Source organism: Protopterus annectens, chromosome 1.part1 (assembly GCF_019279795.1).
Source record: "Protopterus annectens isolate FY-2018-M chromosome 1.part1, PAN1.0, whole genome shotgun sequence".
Taxonomy (NCBI): Eukaryota; Metazoa; Chordata; order Ceratodontiformes; family Protopteridae; genus Protopterus; species Protopterus annectens.
This window is the reverse complement of record NC_056726.1, coordinates 16,782,614-16,804,103: the sequence shown is the minus strand read 5'-3', so window position 1 is coordinate 16,804,103 and position 21,490 is coordinate 16,782,614. Positions and strand designations below refer to the sequence as shown.

Below are 21,490 nucleotides of genomic sequence, written 5' to 3'. Positions count from 1 at the left end.
ACCACCCTTGTGTAGGAGAGTCACAGTGGCTCTTATCCTGGCTCAGGCAGTGCAGACTTGCACTGATGAGAATGCACCCTGGTATGTCATCTTGTCCCATAAATATATTTTTTTAGCCTTTGACAAGGATTCTAGGACTTGCTCTAAAGTGATCTCATTGGAAACTAAATTTTCTGAAATAGAAGAGAAAAGAATGTGAGTACATTGGGTAATGCAAGCACTAAAGAATGTATAATATTATTATGAATGAGCTGAGTGCAGTGCTGGAGATCATGCCTTAATTTCCTAACATAAATGAAGAAAGACTTGTAAGTTCCCTTTGGTGTCTGTAATGTCTTTAAGTTCATACCCTGCTTTACATTTGTAATAGTGTCCTTAAGTTCCTTGCTGGTTTATTTCAATGTGGTTTTGAGGTAGGGGTGGGGATTTCTTAAAACTTTTCATTCTTTTTCTTTCTTTGTTATGCAGTTTACTAATGCATCAGTGTATTACCCTGGTAATCAAATGTAAAATAAAGTAAAATAAAAATATGGGAGTTTCACCAGGCAGATTTATTCCTGAATTTACTGTTGTATTAAGGTCAGAGAAGTACAAATGTTTCTATGCAGCTGTTTGGGTACTGGTAAAAACTGGGGGTGAATGTGGCAGCCATATCTGTCTAGTTTGTAGTTGTCATTATATTTGGTCATTCAGTCCACATTTCCCACTTCCCTCTGATAAAGCCAGTAAGACAAGAAACCTCAGTAGGGAGACTTGTGGAATGCTGCTGGTAACCTGTGTGAGGATAGACGTAATTCACACCCTGCTTTTGACTTGCTGTTCAATCATTTTTACACATCATACTGCACTACATATGTATTGAAACTCAATGCATTTAAATTGCCACTTATTCTTATATAAGAAATAGTGTCAGATGCACTGTTTGACTTTCTTCAAATGCTGCTGCGGCTTTTTTCTTCAAAGAATTCCATAGAATTCAAAAGGCAACATCTCTGCATAACAAACCCCTACTGCTCCATAGTTAACAGACTTAGGTCCCCTGGGTCATTTTGGTTACATTCTTTTGTGGCCCTCAATGATTTTACATAGAGTACTGTTTAAGCTGATGGGTCTAAAATTGCTGACTTCTGACATGACCTCCCTTCTTTTTGCAAGTTGGTATCACTAGATCATGTTGTCACATGCTATGGGTGTGTCCACATATGAATATTTTGTTTAATATGACTGAGATTTCCTTAATTTTATAAGGTGTGCCACCAAGTGTATTGTCTAATCCCTTGGAACTTGAGTTTTAATTTTATTTATGACATCAGTTGTTACATCTGCAGTAATATAACGGATGCCCCCCTTGTGTGTATAGCAGTTTGACATATGTTTTTGTTTACTGTTAAGTCTGCATAAAACATTTTCCCTCCAAGTATTTCCTCTGCCTCCTGAGCTGGGTGATTGCATCTGTTAGTCTACTAATGATGTTACAGTCACAATTTTGCCTTTCGTCTAAATCAGTGAAAGAATGCTTTCTTATTGTTTTTAGCCTTAAGCTGAGTTTACAGTTAGATCAGAAAGATTTGAAATTATATGTATATTATATATTGTTTAACATAATGAGCTAATGTTATTTTTATAATAAAGGTATTTTTAAAGATAGTTTTACCCATTTTTCTTTTGGATATTTTAATCATTTTTGTGGTTCCACCAGGGATTTTTAAGTGTTATGTTCACTTTTATATTTTTTTATTGGTATGCACTTATGACTGCAGAAGTTAGATGTCACAGAACAAATGGATAATATCTTGAGCAGATTTGTTTGCATCATTGGGAGCAGTGTTAAATCAACAGAAGTACAACTGGCATAATGGTTAAGGCTTTTTATCTCCAATATGCAAGGTATAAGGTTTGAGCCTGATCTTCAACCAATGCCTTTGTGACAGTGGTGTTCTCCCTGTGTCTCTGGTGGGGTTCCTACCATTTCCCCGAAACATGCTGGGTTTTTACATTTTAAACCCACCCAAGAATGGCGTTGTGGACAGCAGCACTGATTCTAGATGGTGCTTGTTGGGGGAAGAGTTGCATATAGACCAGCTGCTTTGACCATCAACTGTAGTTCACAATATCCTTTGAATAGGAGAACATGGATCAGACTGCAAACCATATCAGGGCTGGCCACTCAAAGGTATAAAAAAATGGCTCTACGTGATTTGGTTGTGTTGACTACTGTCATCAAAAATGGGCATGGATATTTGCTGGCGATAAGTGAGTTTAAGGTCCAGCCTACTCCAAACTACTCCAGGGACCCATGTTAATGGTGGTGGAAGTGGTCTACGTGCCCCTATTGGCCAATGTGTGCCTGCCATAGAGCCCTGGGTCAATAAGTTACTGTCTGGCTGGTGTACATTTGCCAACTAGGGTTACCTGGGGATAGGTCTGTTGAGTGAAAGCTGAATGTAAAACCAATCACAATGCCAAACATGAACTAAGAATTGCTACACTCAATGTAGGTTAATTGACAGGACACAGCTTGGAAATAGATAACATGATTATAAGGAGGGAGCTGGATATCTTCTGTATCCAGCGACAAGATGGAAGGGCAGTCCGGTAAAACCACTTGGCTTGGGATCCAGTGTCTACTACTTGGGGGGGGGGGGGGCAGCAGACTAGAAATGGTGTAGGAATTGTGGTGAGGGAGAGGCCTCAGAAGACGGTGACAGACTCACGGCAATTGGACTCCAGTATAAGGATAGGGCAGAGCTATGATAGTGAGGAAAAGAGTGCATTCAGGCAGCAGTTACAGGACCCACTGGATAAAGCAGGACAACATGAATGTGTGTTGATACTGGGGAACTAGAATGCGCATATTGGGACATTCATAATAGGATGTAAGGACTGCCTAGACCTACATGGGTGGGGCAGCAGCAATAAAGAAGGAGAGGCTATTCTAGACTTCTGTCTAGCAAATGTCTTGATAGTAGGCAACACATGGTTCAGAAAGAGAAACAGTCACAAGATCACATACAATAGTGGCCAACATGCAACTTAGGTAGACTTCCTCTTTGTAAGTAAAGGGCAGTGGGTTAGTGTCAGTGATTGCAAAGTCATCCCCAGTGAAACTCTTAGCCCACAGCATAAACTACTGGTTGCCACTATCAGCTACATGCAGTGATCAGAGAAGGCTCTAAGGTCAACATATATCAGGTTAAAGATTTGGAGGTTGACTGGACAGAAAGTACAACATTTCAAGGAATTACTCAGGGCTCCAGCACCACAGGAAGAAGAAGAAATAAGCGGAGTTCATAAGAATGGCAGCACCTCAAAACAGCATGTGTGAGGACTACAGAAAGGGAATGTGGCTGAACCAGGTATGGAAATAAGGTACATAAGGAAAGCTGGTGGTGGAATGCTGAAGTCTAGGAAGTTATCAAAAGACAGGAGTATTGGAAAAGTTTGAGATAGAAAAGATGGACTAGGCTAGGAAGAAATGCTGATTGGCTAAAACAGAGGCTAAGAAAGGAGCACCCTAGAAGAAGTAAGAACAACACTAAGGAAAAATGCAGTCAGGGAAAGCAGCAGGCTCTGATGAGCTCACAGCAGAGATGATCAAGATGTTGGGAGAATTAGGGGAAAAATGGCTCCAGAGGGTACTAATGGCAGTATGGAGAGAAAGGCATATCCCAGATGACTCGAGCATAAACTTATTTGTGCCAGTATGCAACAACAAAGGGCCATTCACAACTGTGGGCAGTACAGAGGTATCACACTCCTGTCAGACTGCATGAAAGTTATGGAGAGGATGGTTTATAAGTGAATACGCAGTGCAGTAGAAAGTAAAATAGGTGACGAGCAATTCGAATTCAAATAAGGATGCAGTGTAACTGACCCAATGTTTGCAGTGAGACAGATAGTTGAGAAGAAGCTATAGATGAGGATAGAGTCTGACTGGGCATTCCCGGACTTGGAGAAAGCATGTGGCAAAGTCCCAGAAAAGCTAATCTGAGATCCAAGAAACATTTGTAGAATTAGTGCAGGCTGTGTACAATGACCCAATAACACAAATATGAATAGTGCTTGGACTCACCGAGGGTTTCCCAGTGGGAATGAGTGTGCATCAGGGTTCAGGTCTGAGCCCACAGCTGTTCATGCTGATGAGGGACTACATTAACAAGGAAAAACAAGGCAGTGATAAGCTGTGCGTACTAATAAGATATGTTACGGGTCCTTGTTCTGACATAATTTACCCATCAGCAGAGAAGGTCAGGATAGTGTCTCCTCAGTCCCAAGAAGGGGTATACAAGGGGAAAGACTGTGCCAAGTATCTACTTTATACTGGGGACCATCATAAGAGTCACCAATCAGGTGGTCATAGTTGTTCTTATGTGGTAGGAAAAGAAAGATTTTGCTTTCTTTAGCAAACCAGCTGGGAGCCCTGCCAACATCTGTGCCTTTGGAAGCCATGGGCATTCACCATACCACAGTTCAGAGAACTATTAAAGCCATCTTACAGTCATGCACTTTGATGTTCTTGACATGACATGCAACATCAGACAACTATTTAGCGTGATCATTTGTGGTGCCAGTGTTAATAGCAGAAAAATACACGGAGTAGCTGCATGGTCTTAGGGTGTGAGCAGTGTGAGATAGAAAGAGTGCAGAAGCATCATGGTGCCTAAGCATGTTAACACTTTGGTGTCTCTATAGGGTATACAACTGCAATGTAGTCCCTCGCATTCCTGTTGGGGTTACTGGCCCACCCTTGCATCCTCAGTGTGCTTTGCTGGTGCTCATGCAAGTTCACAAAGCTGGCTGAAACTCTTAGTGCAGCATTGGTTAATTGTGTAGTAAGACAAATGTGCAGTTCAGGAACTTTCATTTAAATGGGACTCATTGACATAAGGACCATGCTAGAAGCTTTAGAATTGTGTGATAAAAACTGCTACTCATGCTGAAGCCTCAATGTGCTTTGAAAGTTTGCCTCAGAGCAAACTGCGGAGCAGATTTACCTCATCTACAATGATTGCTACAAGCAAACCAGTCATAAAGAAATGTAAGTGAGTAGAGAATGGAATTTTACTCAGCTTTTACTGCTGTACTTGTGTACAGCTTTATGATATCCAAGACAGTGTGGCAATATATATATTTGGTTAGGTTGCTAGTTGTAAGTGATGACAATGCTGCCACTGTGGAGGGGGGACTGTGTACAGGGAGGGTATACTGCTGTGGCAGGATACATAGAATGTAAATGATGTTACAGGGTAAATTCCACACAAATTGTGAGGATTTTTGTATCACTAGGCTCTGCATGTGCCATACTCCTACCTGTAGATTAAAGAATTAGAGTTCAGACCACTAACTGTTGCTATAACAGGTTAGGGGGTGCTGTGCTCGTGAGAATTACAACACAACCTGTGACAGTACTACTGGGGTGGTGTGTGTGTGTGTGTGTGTGTGTGTGTGTGTGTGTGTGTGTGTGTGTGTGTGTGTGTGTGTGTGTGTGTGTGTGTTGGGCTGATATATGTGCCATATACACACAACATTCTCTAGTAATTGTCATTATATTGAGGTTATTGTGGAAGTTGCTTTGAGTCTTGTCCTGTGGGTTATTATTGGTGGGGAGGCACAGGTAGCACAGTGTAAAGGTGTGCATATACTAGACATTTATGCAACAGCCATTGAGGGTGGTAATGTTTGCATGTTGTATCCATGCTCCTTCAACAAATTGCCTCCTCACTCTCATACAATGGAGATGTTAGGGAAGCTTCTGCAGTAGTACCAAGCATATGATGGTGACTGAATTTTGTGGCTCTAGATAGAGTGAATCACATAACAGCAGTGTATGTGACTGGAGGACGGTTGCTAAACAGTGACAGTCAACCTGTGATGGGCCTGTGCCTCATTCACAGTATGGGGTGTACTGCTTCACAATATAATCACTGTTGTAGCCCTCAAAAGAGTGAACAGAGACATTATGGCAGACAGATGCCAGGAGCTGTCACACATACACCCATGTGTGCACACTGTGTCCTCTACTAAGGTACTTAATCACCTTTACCCATATGCTTACCACACTAGGTGCCACAACACACATAGCACTACCACAAGGATCCCAGATATCAATATCTGAAGTCCTCCTCACATATTGCAAGGGCACATAGGTCTCACCAACTCTGCCACAATGCTTATGTAGCTGTGTAGGAGTATCTAATAGCTTCATTGGTTCATACGTATGTACTAGGCTAACAACCACATAGGTCTTTTTAAGCCTAGCCATGCATTCCAAATCTTTGACAAGTTCTGGTACCCTTGATAAGTGTAAGCACTGGCTTGGAGATAGAGCATTTACATGCAAGGGCCTGGGAGATGAACCACTTATAGACTGCCTGTGTCCATTGTAGGCATAAGTGCTAAGCCAAGGGTGAATTTCTTGTCTCCTATCCAATTGTCCAAGTTACAGTGGAACTGGGTTAAGGGGAAACTCTGCTTCACATGGGTAGGGAGCCTGTTGCAGAGAAGGGGTATTCTCTGGGATGCATACCTGTACTCCATTAGGTTCTATTTATGTCAGAGGCAAGGTTTAAGTCTTTAAATGGGTAATGTTGATGCTGTTTGTTTTGCAGATATGTAGGATGTCCATCAAGGTGAGGTCTGACAATGCCTTATATGCCAGGCATAGAGCTCCCCTCAACAGCATGTAGGGAACAGAATACAGGGATAGAACTTTGAGGCAGTCAGCATAGGACATGATACTTACACCCTGTATTCTTTTAGTGTGGACATTTCAGTTATTGGATATACCTGGTTAGGTACATACCAAAGGAGGCATTGTACTCAGTGATAGGTCTGATGAATGCTGAATACAGTGGAACAATGACCTCCTTGGAATTAGATGCCATACCTTTGTTATAAGTTGCAAAACAGAATAATTTCCTCACTACTGTAGACACATGATGGTCAAAGGCTAGAATACTGTCTATGCATATCCCCATGTCCCTGATTGCTGGGACAACTCTTAGGGGTGTGCTGTCAATATGATAGCTACCAGGGGTGGTTGACTTTCTGAAGGATACTATTGTGCATTTTGTGACATTTAGTTTTAGTCCATGGCTTGGACACAAATTATTTGTCTGTGATAGTCCTTCCTGGAGAACATTAGTGTTGGTGGGGGATTCTAAGACTGATCCTAATTTGCAATAATCTACAAATTTAGTCAGCCAGAGGCCTTTGACATTGGTCTTGACTTCAGAGAAGTAAATTTCAAAAAGGAGTGGTCCCAGGACTGATCCTTGAGGGACTCTGCTTGTGGCTAGCCTAATTTTAGAGGTGGACTCCCTAATTCTAACTTCCTGGGTCCTGTCTGTGAGCCAGCTGGCTAACCACCAGGTGATGCAAGAGTTTATACCTTACCTCTTGACTCTGTTAACAATGCCACAGTGGGGTATTGTGGCAAATGCCTTGGTCAGGTCAAGGTAGGCAGTGTGAACCATTTTGCCCTCATTCATTGCTGTGGTGACCTTCTGAAAGAAGTTCACCAAGTTGAGTAAGCAAGACCTGCCCTTGACAAAACCAAATTGGTTTAGTTCAGTGTTTGCAAGTTTAATATGTCCTTATTGAGCATTTCATTACTAATTCTTTCCATGGATTTGCATATGAGAATAGTGAGACTTATGGGTTTGTAGTTTCCAAAGTCTGTAGATGGCTTACCTTTGTGTATAGGGATGACTATTGCTGTTCTCCATTCATGAAGCACAAAGCCTGTGTTTGAAGGCTACAGTTAAATAAAAATTCTAGAAGTCCTGATAAGCCATGTTTCATGATATTTAGAAGGCATCCCGGGATATAGTCTGGGCCCATTGATGCAGTGTTCTTGGCCTTAGAGAGAGCATTGATTACCTGTTTCCTAGTGATAGTGCAACGATTTATATTTGATGATAGTTCCTGAGGGGAGGTTGGGGGAGGGAGAAAGGGGTAAAGTTAGAGCTGAGTTTGTATGCCATTAGGTTTGCTATATCTTCTCGGTCAGTATAGGTGGATCCATTAACAATGAGCTCTGCACACCTTTGAGGCTGCAGACATAGCTAAAGAATGGCTTGTGGCTATCCTTGGCCTGGGAGGCTAAATTTACTTCACATTTGGCTTTGGTAGACTTTATTTGTCCTCTGAGTTGTTTATTTAGTTGGTTGAGAGCAGTTTAATCCTGCTGGGTGTTGCATCTCCTTATTTTTACCAAGGTTTTCTTCTTTCTGTTATACAGCCTATTAATATTGTGATTCTACCAGGTGGCTTATTTTTTGAGTTAGTTCTGTACTTCTTCTACAGCTGCCTCTATGCAGATATTAACATGCCTGTATAACATTGCTGTGAACAGTTCCAAATAGACAGCAGTGTTCTAAGGGTTTGGGGGGCTTGAAATGTTGCAAGGTTATCACTTAATAGTAGCTTTAGAGTGGTTCCTGAACATTCCAGGGTTAGCTGGGGTCCTGGGTTTTATTTTTACTTCAAAGAAGACCGTTGTGTGGTCTGCCCTTACCAGGGAAGACATCAACATCCTTGGTTGGTGTACTGGCAATCTGGTCATTGGAATTTGTGTTTACAAAATCCAGCAATCTCTGTCTGTGCCTGCATGTTTGGTGTTATATATGATTCTCAGGTAATAATGGGGTAAACAAAGTCACCTGTGAATACAGTATTGGGTTGGGTGGTGAGTGTTTACAGGAAGTTTAAATTTATGTTGTGGGTTTCCTGGGTCATAGAGGGGGCATATAGCTTGCAAGGAAGTGATATGGAATTTTGCCAATGGTGATTTGAATGTGGAGAAGCTCACATGCATTGCCGTATCTGACCAGCCTTGAGGTATATTTATTTTCGATATAAATCGAGACACCTCCATCTTTAGTCCCTGTCTGTGTAGTAGCTAGTCTAAATGTGTGGAAGACATTATAGCCTTGCACTGCAGGTGCACTCTTTGTGGCTTTAAACCATGTCTTTTTTAACACCTTTATTGAATGTATTTAATTTATTGTGACCTAGGCAGATTTACATTTATACAAAAGTAATCAAACTGTATTAACAAACATTATGCTTCACATATATTGCTATAGTTCATATAACCTAAGCAACATTACATAAATTATTCAATCCCTGCCCCTTTCTTTAAACAAGGAAACATCGTTATTAAACCATCACTTACGACATAAGCAATCATACATTTATATAAGTGAAAACAAACCACACTGGCACAATCCTAGTTGCAAACATTTTACATCACAAACCATACTGACACACTCCCAGTTGCAAACATTGTACATCACTTATAATCTACCCAATCATTTTCAGTCAAACATTACATATCTTAGTAACTACACAGACATCAGCATCCTCTAGGGTGAGGCAGCTTGTAGGGAGTGGAGTTTCTTGCTTAGATTCCTAGTACTGAACAGTATCTCCTTTAGATTTGTGTATAACTTTAGCATATCTCACATGCATATTTTGTTCCTCTGTACCACCTTACTAATGTGCGCTAAGCCAAACCCTAGCCCCAGCTCTACCTTAAGCCCAGTCCTACACATTAGGATACTAAGCCAACTTTTCCCTAGCAGACCTCTAGACAAGACACATGCACAGACACATAAATGCACACAAAATCTCACTACTACCCAAACACAAGACACATCTATCCACTTCCCTAGTCCTTAATCTTCCATTAACCTGGAAACACTCACACATACACTAAAACCCAATGCCAAAACTTTCATAAAAAATTAAAGTTTAAGCATTAACCCCATGTCCATTTACATTACAGTCAATGAAACACAAATTTACAAAACCTTCATTCGACCAATAGCGTCACCAAAAGAATTTTCAATAAATGTAACCAGCTACCATAGAAGTGGTACTTACACACACACACACACACACACACACACACACACACACACACACACACACATATATGTGCGTGTGTGTGTAGATATGATTATACACAGATACACACATACACACACATTATTTCAGAAAGAGGATCCTGGCATCACAGGTTTGCCGTACCATTTTATGGTATAATGCTGTGTAAAGCATGGCGTAACACATGCGCTGCTACATTGCATTTTGAGAAGTAATACTGAGCTGCAGATGCAACTCCAAATATTGCCTGTTACTCTTTGAACACATCATACATAGTCTCCTGACACAGCAAGCCCAACAACCTTTCTTTTGATTCTCTGTCTTAGCTGTTGGCAAGATCGTTGTTGGGAAATGCTTACGTGAAGGACAAAGCTCACTGTATGAAGTGGACAGATGATATCTGTGTTCAGTGATACTTTACTGCTATCTCTGCGACTATCTACATTATGTGCTGTGTAATAGTTGTATATGCCACGCTTCTTTTTGCCCATCAAAAGTGAGTTGAGCACTTACATATCCAGCATGTGAAAGGAGTTCTCTGTTTATACCAATGCTTCATCACATGGGTCACTCATGTCAGCATATAGTCACTCGTAGCTGTTTACTATTATACTGGACAACAGCTTCTGACTTCTTGGTTGGGCTGTCTGCTTGTTGTACGCCACATTACCATTTTACTTCTGGTGGACAGCATATACACCATATTTTGTTCAGGCTTAGCATGCTGTACTTTAGATGTGCTTTAAGCTGCCCTCCACAGTAAGTGAGGTATTATATCATGAAAGATAAAGCTGTCTCTCTCTGTACTGTGGTGTCAGTCCTGTCTTTTCCGTTTTTATCTTTCCACAGTACTTTTTTAAAGTTCTTGAATTTTGCATGCAAGTTTTGAGCTGGAAAAGAAGCAGCCTGAACATATGACTTACCCCTTCTCTGAAAGACACACCATCAGGGCAAATCCTTTGTGATTAAGCCTTCCAAAGGATATGGCTAGCATGCCTTATTGCTAAGGTGAGTGCTTTTAGGGAAAGTGCCTTGGGTATTTTGTTGTTATATGTGCCACATGCACTTGATTTTTCTACACAGGCAGTGAAATTCCAGACATATTCTGCAAGGCTGCTATCATCCAAATTTTCTCAGAGCTCTACGTCCGTTTTGGTGGTATGTAGGTTTTGAAGTCATGCTTGTCTTTTAAAATAAGTGACTTGTAGATTTGTATAGAAATGCACTGTTGGTGTGTACACTGTGGAAAAATATAGAAATGAGTTTTGCAGCACATATATGATGAGATTATTTATTTGTTTATGTATGCATTTATTTATTGTAGAGGTTGAGCACCTGAAAAAAATGCAAGGCTCAGTATTTAACTTTTAGTGTTGTTTAGAAACCAATAATTGCTTGTGAACTTGTGAATGATGGGTGTTGGTAGCAGTGGGTTTGTTGAAGTCATGATCTCTTGACTAAACTATTTAAATAGGCTCAGGAAGGCATATAGCCCTGAAACAGACAGTGACTTCCAGTATATGTGGGATGAATATTCGGTGCTTAGCATCTGTAGTAAATACCTTTTAGTTTTAGCACAGATTAATGACTTAGAACCTTTAATGCCATCAGATTCAGTCTTGTCAAAATAATTTGAAACATTTCAGTAGTGACCCAAAATTTTTCAAGTCAGTTTTAATTGCAGTGTTGCCAGTGAGGTTAAAGGGCTCTTCCTGTTTGTCAAACCAAAGATGTCTGATGTTCTGCAAGTTTTCAGTGTTTGATACCTGATGAGACATATCCTCAGAGGCAGGCAATGCTGTTTAGCTGTTCCCACTTTGAGATTGTTATTTTCCTTCCTAACTTTAGTCTTGCATGCTCTAAGTGGTTTGAGGAACTGCCTTAACATTCGTACTGAAACATGAGGGACTTCATTTTTTGCACATGTCCTGTCTCTACTATGCACAAAATGCTTTTATATGTGTGCCTGTGCAAACCTGAGATGATGTCATTGCCTTAGTTACAGATGTGTTTGTGTGTATGTGTGTGTATACATTTTGAAAGTACAATATCTATGATAAAACAAACTGAAGAATTGTTTTGAAATTTCCATGACTGTCCGTCCCTTGCATGAATACTTCACCATATACAGTATATGTATTTGCTGATGCAGACAGTGGCTCAGTAACCACATTTTCACAAGAATCTCTATCTGAACATATTACATTATTTTTATCCTCCCCCATGATGACCAAATTCTGTCTCCATTTGGCCTCTGCTGCTTATCACTTCTGGTTTCGGAATTTGCCAGAAGGGAAAGGCATGAACTAAAGAAAGCAGCCATCATTTTGTGAAAGATAGGAGATGTTGTTGATCCTAACAGCTTTCTCTCTGTCATCCAGTAGATTAAGTGCAACATCCAGCTAATCCACGCTGTTGAGAGTGCATATTTTTTTATGCCTGGCTGGAGTACATCTGTTCTTGGACAGGTTCACACCTCCAAGTCCTTATGTACTGGATGGAGAACAGCAGTAGGCCTTCTCCCCACAAGGGCAGTTCTGCAGCAGGATTTAATCTGACTTTCTTTCCCTGAGGTAAGAGAGCCAACACCAGCCACTCACTGCATTCCTCTATACCTGGAACCTTCATGGCAGGACAGCTAATCGAACTCAGGTCACTTGAGGTATAGTCAGGTTACCATCCCTGAATGTTACAGAGCTGATTTGACTGTCTACAGATATTTTCTCTAGAACACAGGCAACAGTAAAGTTCTTTTTACACTTTTTTACCTTGCTACAAAACTGTCACAAGCTGTTTTTATTTAATAAAATAGAAGAAACTCACATTAAATTTACTTTTTCATTCTGAAGAATGATGACTGTACATTTACAGAGCAACAACATTTTCTGTACTTGTAGAAATCCATGGTCTGTGATCTTTTGTCACTGAAATTTACATTCAGTTGTGTTAATGATAAAAATTGTATCTGCGCACACACATATATGCATGTATGCATATATGAATATTACATACACAGGCATAGTTTATATATGGGAAGTGAATTCCATTTACATTGCCTATGGTGTGAAATTGTCTGGTCTCCTGTTTGCAAAACATCACTTGTAAGAAGAGGAAAACCTTCATAGAAGCAGACTGGATACAGTGTCAAAGAGACAGATGTACACAGTACAATAAAGTGTGGTTAGCACTGATGTTATTTGCACTATTTATTCAGCTAAGTCCTCTGCACCTACCAGATATTAAAGTACCCCGGATGGCTAGCTGTAGAATGATGTTTTTCGTAATCAATGTTTTAGTACTGATTCTTTGGTCTTCCTGCCATGCAGGAGCCTGTGACTGGCCCAGTTTCCACAGTCTTTGAATCATCCCTTACCAATGGATGCCCAAAGACTGACGTCTGGACGTCAGGATATAAGAAGGATGTCCATCGTTACCATCTTTAGTTCTTATGCGGTCCAATGCACTTCTCGTGTTCAAAATGCTCACAGTCTGCTGGCCAGTTAATTTTTCTAGAGTGTCTCCTTCTTCCAGTAAGATAAGTACCCTGTTGGGTATTTTCCTTTATTAATTGAATGTTTAAAAAGGTCAACAATTGCTTGAAGTGTGGGAAGCAAATCCCGCATTAAGATTTACACTCATTTTGTCTTTTCTGGTTGGGTCCTCAACATGACATCTCTAAGTGCCCTGACTGTGCTAAATTCTGAGCAAAAACTCTCAGATGTAGGGCCACAATATTAGCCACACATTTGGAGTCCTTGTTCTTGGTTCTCTCAGTGGCTTTGCAGCCCACAGCTACTGCTGGGCCTTATCAAGCACCAGCTTCTGCTAGCATTATTTTGAAGAAATATAAGGATAAAATAATCAAGGGCTCTGACATTTCCAGTAAAGCTCCATCTCTCATTCCTAAGTTGACTGATGACCCAGGTGAGGCTCCTTTTCAGCCTCCTGGTCTGGCAACTTCTAGGCCCAAATCCTCTGGTGTGACCCCTCAGGAGGTCACCATAGTTTCTGACCTACCTGCCACTGTCACCATGACACAGACATCGGTTGGGTTTGGGGTTACTCAGCAGACCTCAGCTTCCAATGTTCGAGTTGTGGGTCTCAAGGGAGGCACCTTATCTAGCTTGGCTGCTGAAGCCTTCACTGAAGTTACTGTCAGAGGACTGCAGCCTCAGGTCATCCCATCTAAATGAACACATAAACCAAAGCGAACCACCTATTTTTCTTTGACTCTGTCCTCAGCCATTTCAACTCAGACAGAAGCCCAAGACCTCCTAACAATAACACAGGCATTCATGGTCTACATTGAATATAGAGAACCCTCCCACTCTTCTGCTCCTGAGGCCTCCACATCTAGAAGAAGCAGGGAGATGGCAGTTATTAAGATTTAGATTCCTCAAGCTCAGAAGCTGAGGAGGAGTTGTCCTGTTTTGGGCATCTTCCATCACAAACTTACTCAGATTCATGACTCAGATGACACCCTCTCTTCTGCTCCCCGAGGACCTTTCTTTTGGGGATACCCTTCATCGAATGTTGGAAGCTTTCAGTTGGGAAAGCAAACAGTTCTCATAAGTTCAGACCTTTTATAGGGAACTGCTGAGTTTGCCTTTTCCCAGGCTGCTGGCTATCCATCCTGTACACATAGTACTGGATGATGTCTTTGAAGACATTGCTTTACATCCTATTTCTTTACCGCCTGCTCCTAGGAAGCCAGACAGTTTTATAGAGTGCTTGACTCTCACAAGCACCTTTACAAAAATCACAAGGCTGATCCCTCAGTAGTCTCTACTGAATCCAGAAAAGGTGTACCTAAGGGATCTACTAGACATCCCTTATGTAATGATAGGGAAAGTAGATTATTAGACAGATTTGGGAAGAAAGCTTATACCTCTGCCACCCTGGCAGTGAGAGCATTGAATTGTCATTTCCATATGCTGAAGTACCTTGAATCTCTACAAGACAAAATTCTGTCTAAGGTGGACTCTATTGGAAATACAACTTTATCTAAGGAAATTCAGGAGACAATAAGAAGAGCTTTACAAGTCTCCAGATATTCCCTAAAGTGTGGTTATGATGCCTTGGATGCATCAAGCAGAGCAGCTGCCACAGGTTGGGTCATCTGCATGCATGCATGGCTTAGGACCCAGCCCCTGTCAGATCAGGTCAAGGCTAAACTATTGGATGCTCCATTAGATAAAGAATTCCTTTACAGACTTCTAGCTGAGCAGGTTTTTGAGAAGCTGGATAAAAAAGGAAAACAAATAAAATGTGAAGGAATTTCATCTGTCTCTGACACCAAGGTACAATAAGAATTTACCCTCAAAATCTTGAACATTTCCCCATGGAAAAAACAAGGGGAGGCCTCCCCATAGCATGAGACCCCGGCAATCCAGGAGATGGCAACTGGAATAGTCGCACAGAACATGGAGCTCCAAAGAGCCCACATAAGACAGAGATTGACTGTGAATATTTTCAACACCAGCCTCAATATCCCTACCCACCCTTCCCTCAAAACCTTTGGCTGGAAGACTCTCCTCCTTCCTAAATCAATGGAAAACCATCACCAGGGATGGTCCTCAACATCATAGGAAAGGGGTACTACATCCAGTTCAGAGAAATCCCACCCTTCTTAGGCATCCCAAAACCACCAAAAGAACAGGAGATTCTCTTATACCCATCCTCAAAAACTACTTCACCAAAGATCCATTCAGCTTGGTCCTCCAGATCAGGAGGGAAAAGACTTCTACTCAAGGATCTTTCTAGTTCCAAGATAGGAGGGCACCTGGAGACCCATGCTGGACCTTTCAAAACTAAACAAGTTTCTCAATATCCCAAACTTCAAAATGATTACTTTACAAAAAATTGCTTCCCATGATCTTCCAAGATGCTTTTATGGTCACTCTAGACCTAAAAGACGCTTACCTCCATGTCCCCATTGCAGACAGACACAGAAAATACCTATGATTTGTAGCAGCAGGCTCTCACTTCCAATTTTGTGCTTTACCATTTGGGCTGCTCACTGTTCCCAGAGTATTCACAAAATACTTAGCTCCTCTGATAGCACAGTGCAGAACTCTGGGAGTCATATTTACCCCTAGTTAAACAAGTGTCTCATTCAGGGAAAATCCACAACAGAGACACTGGATGCCTTGCAGATCACCGTAGACTGTTTTCAGAAGGTAGGACTTACCTTGAATCCTTGAAAGTCACAAACTCTTTCTCAGACAAGGACCTTGTTTCTGGGAGCCCTCATAGAATTGACTCAACAGATGTCTGTCCTGACAAATGACCTGACCAGCCTGTTACCTAAACAACACATCTCAGTAAGGGAATTTCTGAGGATTCTGAGTTACAGGGCATCCTGCATTCTCATGATTGCACTTGCTAAGTTACACATGAGAAAAAATTCAGTGGTTCCTTAAAATGCTTGGGAACAGCCTTCTCAACACCTGTATATCTTATTGCTTCTCCTTCCATGCCTGAAGAAGGTGCGGCTATGGTGGAAGAAGACAATACTGCAGAATCCAGGGGTGAATTTCTCTTTACCAAAAGCAGAAAAGTCCATCACCACAGACAGCTCAGACATAGCTTGGGATGCCCACTTATGCTGCGTGAACGTGTAGGGCATCTGGACACCACAGCAGAGAAAACTGGATAATAAACTAGAAGGAGATACTAGCAGTTTACTTGGCCAAAAAGGCCTTTCAGCAGAATTTAAGCCCATGGACCTTATGGATTGGACAGACAACACTGCAGTGATGTGGGGCATAACCCTGTCCTACCCCTTCTGCAGTCTTATGAGGAGGATTTGGATGCTGGCTTGTGAATTAAGACTAACTGTTATAACATCTCATGTTCTGGGTCAGTACGGTACCGTGGTAGATTCTCCAAGCAGGGATCTTCTAGACCTCAGCAGTGAATGTTGAAGAAAGAGGTGTTCCTGGACCTAGCTCTACAATGGGGGGGGGGTCCCCTCAATAAACCTGTTTGCCTCTCACCAGAAAGACAGCTACAAAAGTTATGTTCCAGAATTCAACAGGGACTTGGAAAATATATGTCTCCTTTTTCAGATGGACAAACATATATCTATATGTGTTCCTGCCCTTCCATCTGATTCCCAGGACACTGATGAAAGTGAGGGTGGACAGGCGCAGTATGGTTCTTTTGGCCCCCTTCTGGCTGAGGCAACACTGTTTTTTCCCTTCTCTTGACCCTCAGTGAGAGGAGATTCCACACCCTACCATAGGATATAGATCTCCTCAGCCAAACCAAAGGATCTGTATTCCATCCTCAAGTAGCCACACTCAGATTAACAGCTTGGTGGATTGGGTTTTGGCACTAAGAAATATCACCTATCTGAAGGACTTGCTTTTCATTCTAAAGGAGGTAAGGAAACCTTATACCAGAAAATCATACCTTGCAAAATGGAAGAGATTTTCCATCTGGTGTCACAGCAAGAGCACCAACCCTTCTCAGGAAGACATAATTTCAGACTTGGAGTACCTTACAGTCCTGTTTAGACAGGGACTTTACTACTCCAGTATTAAAGTACATGCATCTTGTCATCTCAATTTGCCTGCACCATTCACCACCTATCTTTTCAGACCCCCAGATAAAACTGTTCCTAAAAGGGATCATTCAATTGAGACCACCAAAAATTAATCTTATTCCTGCCGGGGATTTAAGTTATGTGCCAGAGAAACTCACCTTCCCCCCCTTTGAACCAGCTGCTTCTCTAAAGATGCTCACTTGAAAGACCACCTTCCTCATAGCTGTTGCCTCAGCAAGGAGGGGTCTCTGAGCTACAAGCCCTGATATGTTAAAAGTCTTTCACTGTCTTTCATAGGGACAGAGTAACCCTTAGAACAAACCAATCTTTTATGGCTAAGGTGTTATCAGAACTTACCCTAAACCAGGATATTAACCTACCAGTCTTCTTCCCAAATCCATAGAACAGGGGAGAGCAAGTCATCCACTCCCCGAATGTACACAGGTAAATAAGGTACTATCTAGACAGGACAAAAACCCCTAATAGAGCAGAGCATTTGCTAGTGGCTTTCACAGAGGGTAAACAAAGTAAGCCTGACTCCAAACAAACCATTTCAAAATGGGTAGCAAACTGCATTAATTTCTATTACTCACACCATAGAAAAGATTTACCTGGTCATATTAAAGCCCAATCCATAAGGCATGGGGCAACTATCACTGCTTTCCTCAAAGGAGTCCCCACCCAGGCCATCCTAGAGGCATCCACATGGAACTCAGTGCACACCTTTACAAAGTACTATAACCTAGTTAATGTCTCCAGGGCTAGAGCAGGTTTAGCTACTGCCAAGCAACAAAACCTTATTTCCTAGGGTTTTACAGATGACCTACCTCCCAACTGTTGGCTTTGGAAGTCTTCTCAAGAATCAGTATTGCAACACTGACTATGAAGAATGTAGTACAATTGTGTCCCACTTGCCATAATTGTAGATAGTTGAGTAGATCAGTGTTGCAGTACATACTCCCACCCTGCACATCCCTCTCTCTGCTGACCACTTTTCCCCCCCTTGCTGGGTGCAAGGGGTAGGGGAGTTCAATGCAGTTTGTTCTCTTAGCTCCATCATCCCCTCTCTGCCTACTATGATCTTCCTCTTTCTCACTCAGCTTCAGATAACTGGGGGAGGTTGTGCTGTCCTCAGGCGCCAGACTGTTTGTTCAGTGTTTAGAAAGTTCTGAAGATGGCGCTGAGTGACACATTTCTTATACCCTCATGTCCAGACATTGGTCTTTGGACATTTGCTGGCTAGGGATGATGCAAAGACTCTGAAAACTGAGCCAGTTGCAGGCTTCTGCATGGCAGGAAGTTCCAAGAATCAGTACTGCAACATTGATCTACTCGAACATCTACAATTATGGTTAGTGGGGCACAACTGTAATCTTTTTGTGGGGGAGAGGGTGGGGGGTGATCTACTGATAAAGGAAACAGAGTTACAGAACATATCCCAGCATAAATACATTTGTAATTTCACTGTATCATCAATGAAGTATTGGCTGTTGGACTTGAACCTTTCATACTATTTTAGCTCTGTTCAGAAACTTTTTTTTTTCTTCTTGCTTTTTCCCGCTGTGCCTGCAGACCACCAAACCTCCTGAGCGAACATGCTCATTTATTCCTCTGATTTGGGTATTCCCCAGTGAGTTTGATAGCTGGCTGGGAATACATTCAAAGAGCTAACCTGAACAGTGGTTTGTGCCTTCACCAAAATTCTAGCAATAGAAGTGCATTTATTTAGGCCTAACCCCTCACCTAGGCTTGGGAATGGATGACCTGCATCACCATGTAGGCCACAGTTCCTTCCTGGTGCAGATACACATTCTCATGCTGTCACAAAGAGAGCTACCATGGAAGTGGCTTGGTGGCCAGTCCCCTGCCCATAGGGCCACATCTTGCAGTGCCATTCCTCCTCTAAGTGATTGTGGCATTTGGACAACTTTTGCCATCCCCTTCTTCACACAACCTCCTCTGCTAGTTCCATCAAGCAGTCATGTTGGTTATCGGTGTCGGGTCACTTGGACCATAGTCAGGACTTTATTCCTTTACACTACCAGAGCTGGGCTTTTCAGCCACATTCAAATGTATGTCATACACAAGATTTGTAGACATTTAAAAAAATAGAGCATTGATTCCCAGATTCACACCTGTATGGAACCTTGAATATGTATATGTATATTCTTACTGGGATTCACTGTTCAGGTTATCTTCCATAAAGGGCATTACTGAGTTCAGTGTTATACAGTATTTATAGCACAGACATAAAGATACCAGCTGTTGTATACTACTATAATTACAGTGATGATCTAGCAGTTACTGTCAGTAAATTACTTTTCTGTGAACTCAAGCAAGAAGCCATTAATGTCATCAAGATATTTCACAGTCTACATTATACACTGGATTGATGATATCAAGTTAAGTATTTTGCATTTGCATAGAAATAACCCAAGATTCTCTTGTCATCTTAACAAAACTGTATTAATTAATGTATTTGTAGAGATGTAGTGATTGGGTTATGCAGAACCTAGTGTTGAGTTATATGCAACCATTGTAGGTAACAGGGTAAGAGGATTACTGGGTTATATCCTAGGATTAATTAACTTTTTCATCTTACTTTTGAGGATATTTTCTAGACATACTTGTCCTACATTTCAGAGTATGCACTTACAGTGGAGATACTGTGTAAGTAAAAAAAAATCCAAAATAGCATATAAACCAGAAAGGAATCCATGAGGAATCAGTAGAAAATTGATTGACATAAAATATCAAGACTGTGAAAACAGACTTGGGAATTATGACTTCACTCCTTGTGTTATAAAAGGCGGGTCAAAAGTTTATCTTACCGAATGCTAACATGAGTGAAAATCCTGGAACCTGAAACCGCAATTGTGAGATTGTGGTACAGTGAAGATGGGAATATTTGCCCTTTCCTCACTGTAGTATGACCTCGGAGTTGGAATATATATTTAGTGGTTTCAGTTTTGATTTCCGGGATTTTCAATCATGTCAGTGTTCGGTAAGATAAACGTTCGTTTATCTAATATAGACCCTAAAAGGCTATAAGGTGATAAGGTCTATTGTTTAATAAGAATCCTTACAATTCTGTTGGATAGTCTATTGGCAGGAGGTCAAGGTATGTGTCGGTGATGCTCACGATCTAGGTTTGGGTAGTGGTCTATATGTCAGATGATCAGTCAGGGACATAGAGGACATACACAGCTTGGGCAGGCCCACATTTCTTGTGTGGTGATTGAGTGTGTTTCTTACTTCTTATGCTACAATATTCCTGGAAGAGTCTGAAAAAGCTGCAACAGAATGCCGCACTTTAAAGGGAAGGGAATAGAAGGTACTTTATAACAGATGCAAGCACACAGAGAAGACTTGATGCAGTCTGTTGGCAACAGACATACTCCAACATCCAGAAGGTGGAATATGGGATGTAGAAGTAGGGAAAGAAATACGGACTCTTGTAGTGTGGAGCAGGCAAATAAAACATTGAAAGCGTGCTGAAAACTTATTTCAACTTAGGTTATAAAGCACTCGGCATACGAGTATGTGTGAGTTCCTGCAGCTTGGAGCAGCATGGAATGCAATGTTTTTGGGACTAGGGTGGGGAATTGTTTTTCATGACGAGGAAAAGTCTAGATGAATGTCACTTCCTTTGAAATTTCTTTCAAGGTCATCTAAGGTACAGTGTAGCATTTTATTTGCATGAGCGTAAACTTCTGAACTCTGACAATGAGACTGTAATGCTGCCGTTATCAGTTCCTAATTTTCAAATGTACTTGGGTGGATTGCATAGTGCATTTCTTTGTGCCGGTCCCAAGCCCAGATAAATGGGGAGGGTGCGTCACGAAGGGCATCCGGCATAAAACTTCACCAAAACATTTCATGCAGTCACCAAGAAAATTTTTTATACCGGATCAGTTGAGGCCTGGGTTAACAACGACCGCCACCAGTACTGTTAGCCTACAGGGTGCTGACAGAAATTGGGCTACTGTTGGCCGAAGGAGGAGAAGAAGCGGAAGACATGGCCGAAGGCAGGAGGAGAGGAGAAAGGCT

General features: G+C 41.5%; 1 protein-coding gene across 1 annotated transcript in view; it reads left to right on the top strand.

Moving 5' to 3' along the window:
* The window catches only part of PDZD2 (PDZ domain containing 2), a 2,738,687-nt gene that overhangs the window by 189,055 nt on the left and 2,528,142 nt on the right, over positions 1-21,490 (top strand). The window lies entirely within an intron of this gene.